The sequence below is a fragment of the Anopheles arabiensis genome (genome assembly GCF_016920715.1).
Source record: "Anopheles arabiensis isolate DONGOLA chromosome X unlocalized genomic scaffold, AaraD3 X_pericentromeric_contig0009, whole genome shotgun sequence".
Classification (NCBI taxonomy): Eukaryota; Metazoa; Arthropoda; class Insecta; order Diptera; family Culicidae; genus Anopheles; species Anopheles arabiensis.
The window spans coordinates 47,501-55,000 of record NW_024412087.1 but is presented as its reverse complement, the minus strand read 5'-3'; the positions used below and the strand labels follow the sequence as shown (position 1 = coordinate 55,000).

At 50.7% G+C, this 7,500-nt stretch overlaps 1 pseudogene; it reads right to left on the bottom strand.

The window, feature by feature from the left end:
• Window positions 1-4,498: 4,498 nt before the first annotated feature.
• LOC120907548 overlaps window positions 4,499-7,500 on the bottom strand; it is a 7,975-nt pseudogene continuing 4,973 nt past the window's right edge.

The window sequence follows — 7,500 nt, the reverse complement described above, 5'->3', positions numbered from 1 at the left end:
AAAAATATGCCACATTTGGTAGGGAGACCCGGTTTCATCACGCTTTGTGCCCTGCACCATATATACCCTCATAAATTTATTCATTGGATTAGATCCAAGGAACACCAGATCATGCACCACTACCCATAATAGCTCATCGAGCTTAGCGTGAATCCTTCGGGTTTCCCTAAGAAGTTCGATTGGTCTTGCAGAGTTTAAAGACAACGAAGCTTAGTTTCAAGCAATGGTTAATATACGCGTATTCAAAACCCTTAGCTGTTACAACTTTTTACTAGAAACCATCACGACGAAGTCTTTGGGTCCGTAGACCCGTGATGTACTGCTCAGGGAACGTTTTTATAGGGTGGAAGCTCAAAATCATAGGTTAAAATCATCGGCAGAGCCCACCAGACACCACTTTTGCTTCATTAGTTCGGACTATAGGCATACGACGATTTTTATCGCGGAGGGACGTATGACCCAAACGGGGGCTTAATGACCCACTGCCACTGCAAACCATGCTCCTACGACTAAATAGAGGTAAAAACTACGATTTGGTGCAATCTTCATGTTTGACCTCGTAGCAAGGTACCCTCCCTATAGTAGGCAATGAGCAAATGATCATAATCCCAGGAGGGCAAAAATGGGAACCCGAAAGGAAAGCGCTGTTGGCGCGCCTAAGCTACTGGCCCGTAGAGTAAAAATGGTACCCCCAACAAAGTTGTCGATTGACATTCTGATTGCACTTTTTATCATCTAGGGTGCGTTCCTTACACGTTTTGAGGTGTTTTAGCGAAAAACATGTTTTGAGCCACACGAGCTCTCCGGCCCGTTCGGTGCACATTTTGAAAAAGCTAGGAGCCCGCTAGGTGTCATTAGGGGTGTCACAGGATATTAGAAAAGTGGTCAAAATATGAAAAGCTCCAGAATCGGTCCAGAATTAGAAACGAAAATTCTAGACCAATGTCTGCGACGTTTAGTATTCAAGATATGGCCCGCCCTAGGTCTGACCTGGCATTTTCGTGAAAATTTAAAGCATGGCCATAGGGACGGGTAAAATAGCTATTTTGAAGCAAAAACCCCTCACTTTAAATGGCCATAACTTTTGAAAAACAAGAGCTAGGGTGCGTTCTCGACACGTTTTGAGGTGTTTTAGCGAAAAACATGTTTTGAGCCACACGAGCTCTCCGGCCCGTTCGGTGCACATTTTTGAAAAAGCTAGGAGCTGCCCCTAGGTTCGGGGTGTCACAAAATATTGAAAAGTGGTCAAAAACCGCTATCCAGAATCGGATGTAGAATCATTAGACGAACTTAAAATTGTTCTACGACCAATGTCTGCGACGTTTAGTATTCAAGATATGGCCCGCCCTAGGTCTGACCTGGCATTTTCGTGAAAATTTAAAGCATGGCCATAGGGACGGGTAAAATAGCTATTTTGAAGCAAAAACGTCTAACTTTAAATGGCCATAACTTTTGAAAAACAAGAGCTAGGGTGCGTTCTCGACACGTTTTGAGGTGTTTTAGCGAAAACATGTTTTGAGCCACACGAGCTCTCCGGCCCGATCGGTGCACATTTTTGAAAAAAGCTAGGGAGCTGCCCCTAGGTTCGGGGTGTCACAAAATATTGAAAAGTGGTCAAAAAACCGCTATCCAGAATCGGATGTAGAATCATTAGACGAACTTAAAATTGTTCTACAACCCCCAGTCCGACGCCTCGTATTCGAGATATAGCACTTTGTAGGTCTGACCGAGCAATTTTGTACTGAAATGTATGGCGGACATGTTATTCATTAAACAACATTAACTTGCATCGTGCCCTACTTCATCGGCACAGCTACTATCGACTATCTATTGTTGAAATGGATTGAGTTTGACCATTTTAGCTCTTTTCTTATGCCGTGCACCAACAGTGTGTACCGATCAGGGAAAGTACACTACGTACGCGTTCATGGATGTATATGTTGGTACAAGTTGCCGGTCGGAATAGCAGTGCACCAAAACTGTGTACCGATCAGGAAAGTACAAGACGGAGGCGCAGCCCGAGCGTACGCGTTCATAGATGTCCATGTTGGTACAACCTACATGTACGTACCTTGTTTTTGTATCAAAAGTTCCAATAAAGTGTTTGTATGCTTAAAATGCTTATCTCAACCGGTCACCTTTTGGCCTGCCCTTTTATAGACAGAAACCTAGAACGATACTCGCGATGTTTGTGTTTTCCATTCGCCCGGGACGACGAAATGAGCTCTGTGCACATCGTGCAGAAAACTGTCTCCTCCTCGTATGTTTTGTCCCTCCACGCATATAATCACCCACATTTGTGTTCAACACGGACGGCGCAGCCCGAGCGAACGCGTTAATGTTTATGTTTGTGCACACTAAAGTTACAATCCTAGGATTTGGTTATTGCGTCGCAGTGCCCGACCGTCGCGGACACCATTCTTGGACAAAAGTCCAAGTACGTAGAGTACATTCCCTAGGTATGTGCCCGTTCGTGACTTTCGTTGCGTGCTTACAGACACGCTTGGGTATGTTTACCATACAAGGTTTACTAGGAAAACCTGGGAAGGACGCTTGCCCTCCCGTTGCGGACACCATTCTTGGAAAGAAGTCCTGCTACGTAGCGTTCTTTAATGTACTTGATCAGTTTGTATTGCATTTGCTTTGTGCAATTGACTTTTGCTAATGCTCACTAAGGGGTGTTCGTTTGCGATGTGTATGATAAGCAACTGTCTATTCTAACCAGCAGTTAAATAACACTTTTCACCCAAATCATAGGAACGTAGAGTACTTTCCCTGATCGGTACACAATTTTGGTGCACCTCTAACTTCGCCAGCACTTTATCGTTACGTTTTGTGCACAACCTTGGGACATGGTGTAAGTTTCATCATTGTTATGTTTGATTCGGTTTATTATGATTGAAAAATACGCTACGTCCTGAGAAATCTGAACTCGAATACTTTTGCCAAGTCGCGCAAAAAGCTACTGAGCAACTCCTAGCCGTTTACCGATTTAAAATTTAATTTTCGTTATTAGTTTTAAAAATACGCTAAGTCCCAAAAATCTGAACTCGAATACTTTTCTATGTGCCGCCAAAAGCTACTGAGCAACGCCTAGGTTGGTACATTTTTGGTACATGGAGTGTATGCGTGCAGGCGTACTGCCGTGCTGGACCGGAAAATCGCACTTGCTACTAGAACGTAGAGTAATTCCCTAGATAGGTGCTTTTGCATGCCTCTGTTCGACGTCCATGCAACTTGGAACGTGCGACACACGTAGCTAGGCTTCTCCATACATATTCCCTAGGGTAGCACCAAATTGCACACTTTCAGGGGTATATTTTGGTACGGTGTACTGTGCATGGTACAAGTATCATTAGCTCGTGCAATTTATTTTGCATCAAGTTGCGATTGCTGGTGCGTCGAGATAGGAGTGTTTCGCGACTTTTGCCAAGCTTTGGTGCCATTTTGTGAATAATTAATGTTCTAGCCACAATAAACGTGCAACATAATGCCAATAACGAAAACGCCATTTTCAAGGGACTTCCAGTCAAAATGTTTGCAATCAGCGCTTTCCTGTCGAGTTCAGGATTTGGGACTGAGCGTTTTTTTCACGATCAATCAAACGACCAGTTCGTGAATAAACAATTCATACAACAGTGCATCCCTTCAAAGTAGAAAAAGCCGAATGCTAGGGAGCTCCAGTCAAAAACGTTGTCATTGGCGCTTTCTTCTCGAGTTCAGGATTTGGGACTTAGCGTTTTTCACGATCCAGCCAAAAGACCAGATCGTGAAATAAACGATTAATACAACTGTACTAGTACATCCCTTCAACTGAAGCAAGCGCACCATACATGACCCGTACGCTAATCATCCAAGCACATGACACGTCAACTAAGTCAACACATAATACAACTTGGAAAACTAACGGGTAAGTAGGTCATCTCGTACACGACGACACACCGACCAAACCAGGTCAACACGTCACATGCACAAGACATCCTACTACCAAGGCCGACCACCTCGACACACGACCTGTTAACCGAACATGGTCAACACCATCATGTGCAAGGCAACCGGGCCAAACGGGTCAACTTATACAACTTGTAACGAGCATGTGTAAGCTTACTGGTGTGGTCCGCACGGTCCTCACATCAAGACAATCAAGTCGAGAACGAGGCACGCCGACAAGCTCATTAGTGTTAAGTGTCCTTCTCCATCCTATGTCAAGTCACTCGTCTGACACGGAAGAAGCCAACTCTTGTCCACTAGTATAAAGGAACGGTCTCCAGACCAGGTCAAGTCACTCGTCTGACAAGGAAGGAGCACGCACCAAGCTTCACCAGAGCACGGTACCACGGTCCCCAGACCAAGATGGTTAGTTACGCCAACGAGGAAGGGGCACGCGTTCCCTTGCTACACTCAACTTAGTACACTCATGCTCTCACAAGAGTATCCCCTGTGTCGACGTGGTCCCCAGACCAAGACGAGCTTGCGCACATCGAGGAAGGGGCACACGGACAAACCACCAAGCATGGGTCGCCTGAGAGGATCGATGCGAACGCATCTCTACAACTCGCAGCTCCCAGCCTGAAGTCCCGTCGTTTGCGGGCGGTTGATAGGTGTCGAAACTAGGTATATCCACGTTGGGCAGAGCTCAAGCCAACGGCGTTCCCAGTTACGGTACTAACACGTGCAGCGAACTCCACTCATTGCGGCCTAGGTATAGCGGGATGAGACGCCGGGCTGCAGACGCAGACTCCAACGGATCTCAGAGGGTTGTTAGGCCCGCTAGCTTCCGAACACCTAATGGGTTTGAGAAGCGCTATCAGCTCGGATTGGCTACGACCTTAGAGGCGTTCAGGCATAATCCAGCGGACGTAGCGTCATACCAAAGTCCGGTCGGACTAGTATTGAGCCAGTGGTCCGTACCTGTGGTTCCTCTCGTACTGCACAGGAATTCCGTTAAGATAGCGACTATAAGCACACACCAGTAGGGTAAAACTAACCTGTCTCACGACGGTCTAAACCCAGCTCACGTTCCCTTGAAAGGGTGAACAATCCTACGCTTGGTGAATTTTGCTTCACAATGATAGGAAGAGCCGACATCGAAGGATCAAAAGCCACGTCGCTATGAACGCTTGGCGGCCACAAGTTATCCAGTTATCCTGTGTGGCTCTGGCTCAGGCCGGGCGAAAAAGATAAAAGAGAAAAAAAGGCGGAGCACGCGAGGGAGTTCCAGAAAGCTGCCTCGGCAACAGAAAACAGGGGTTGCGACCGAGGTCCGCTGCTCCGGCTACCAAGCACAGAGCCAACGGCAGGAGCCCCGCGTCCGTACAATAGGCACCGCGGGGTTGTGCCGTTTTAAGGAGCGGTGAAAAGCCTCGGGGCGGAGGAGCGGGCCCCTCGCATCGCTCAGGACTGGTTCAGCAGCATTCAGCATGACGGCGGCAAGCGAGCAACGAGTCTCGAGGCGGACGATGTGGGGCAAGCTGCCACCGCTGGCGCGGCTCGAAGCGAAAGGTTAGGCTCACAGAACTCATATGAAGCTCGAGCATGCTGGGCGGCGTCAAACTCGCCGCACTGGCAGTCGCACAGCAGGGTTGTCATGGATCATCGACCGAGATGTCCTTCGAGCATTGAGTGCTGGCGTTTTTCTGCCCGCATGGCAACGCAGAACGCCGCAGAGCAGCGCATCCGGCTGCCGCAGAGGCTCGTCCAAGGACTCAAAGTGTTCCGTGTGCGACTCAAGCCTTCGCAGCAGCCACCAACGCCCAGAGCGACAGCGCCCCGCTGGTCTGGAGATGGGCCACAGCAAACAGCCGTTCCACCGCAGAGGACAGTGTGCATCCGCGGAGGCTGCAAAGGTGACCTTGCGGTCAACCACAGGGCTTGGGCAGAGTCGCTGGGCGAACATGGACGGCCAGCGCGGGCATCCAGAGAGCAACAAGCTCTCTGCGTCGAAACAAACCGGCGGCAGCTTGGCCACGGTGCTTGGGCTCGGGCTAGCTTGGCGAAGCTCTGTTTGCAGCGCGATCGGCGGAGACATCAGCTGCTGCTCATGCCGGCAGAGTTCTTCTGTGGAGTTAGAAAGAAGGCTCTCACCTCAAGTCGTCGTCGCCCCGCCAGAGGTGGGGCCAGACTTGCGCTGCAAGCACGTGGTTCAGCGGCAACAGGCAACCAATAGCGTTTGATGGCAACGGGGTGGCTCCCCAGAGTGGATGGGCATTGATGTCGACTCGCCCGACACCTGGTTGTTACTCCTTGTCGTCCGCCGCATTGACCGTGGGGCCGCGCGATGAAGGCAGCAGCAGCAGAACTCAGCAGGCAGTCACCAGCAGCAAGCAGCAACCCAGCGCAGCTCGGTTCAACCGTCATCGCGGCGCTAGCCTTGTTTGGAGGAGCTCGCGTCAGCGCATTCCTCGAGGCGCTGTTCGAGGCGGACTTTGAACGCCGACCCAGGAGGTATGATCGCAGCCATGTTGATGCGACGAGACGATGCAACGGAAGTGTTTCCTTCTTTTGGTGGTCTCCTCCTGGCTCGCTGAGGAACAAAGGTTGCCCGTGACCGGATGCTGCGGACGGCTGATTTGGAGGAGCGCAGCATAGCAGCAGCTGAGCACAGGACAGCAAGCTCAGCCGAGCAATTCGAGCTAGCAAGCGGAACTTCGCTGATCGAAATTGCAGAAGAATGCGTTCGGGGCAGGATATCGGGTCGTCATGTCCCGGCTCCGGGGCAGTCGGACGCCTCGGACCGGGTCGTCCTACGCATGTGTCCGACCTCTTCCCTGATCAGCTCAACGTTGCGCCAACGTCAACGGACGACGAGCTGCTGCTCATCGCAGATGGCAAAAAAGCACCAGGGCTCGATGGCATCCCGAATGCGGCAGTGAAGACATCATTCCCGGAGGTCTTCCGGGTGTACCAGGATTGCCTCAACGCGCTTCGTTTCCGGCGCAGTGGAAGAGGCAACGACTGGTGTTGCTGCCGAAGCAGGAAGCCTCCGGAGAGAGCAGCTCGTACCGACCCCTCTGCATGCTCGACGCACTGGGAAGGTACTTGAGCGCCTCATCCTGAATCGCCTCAATGAACATCTCGAGGAGCCGTCTTCACCCCGACTGTCGGACCGGCAGTTCGGATTTCGTCGAGGGCGGTCGACAGTGAGCGCCATCCAGCGGGTTAGAGGCCGGCCGCCATGTCGTTCCGGCGAACGAACGGCCGGGATAACCGTTTCTTGCTTGTGGTGGCGTTGGACGTGAAGAACGCCTTCAACACGGCCAACTGGCAATCCATTGCCAGCGCCCTTCAGGCAAAAGGTGTTCCCGTCGGCCTCCAACGGATGCAGCTACTTCGAGGATCGTGTGCTGTACTTTGACACGAGCGAAGGCCCCGTCGTACGGCATGTAACCGCCGGTGTTCCACAGGGTCCATCCTGGGCCCAACTCTGTGGAACATCATGTATGACGGGGTGCTGGATGTGCCGCTACCTCCCGACGTCGAAGTCATCGGATATGCGGACGA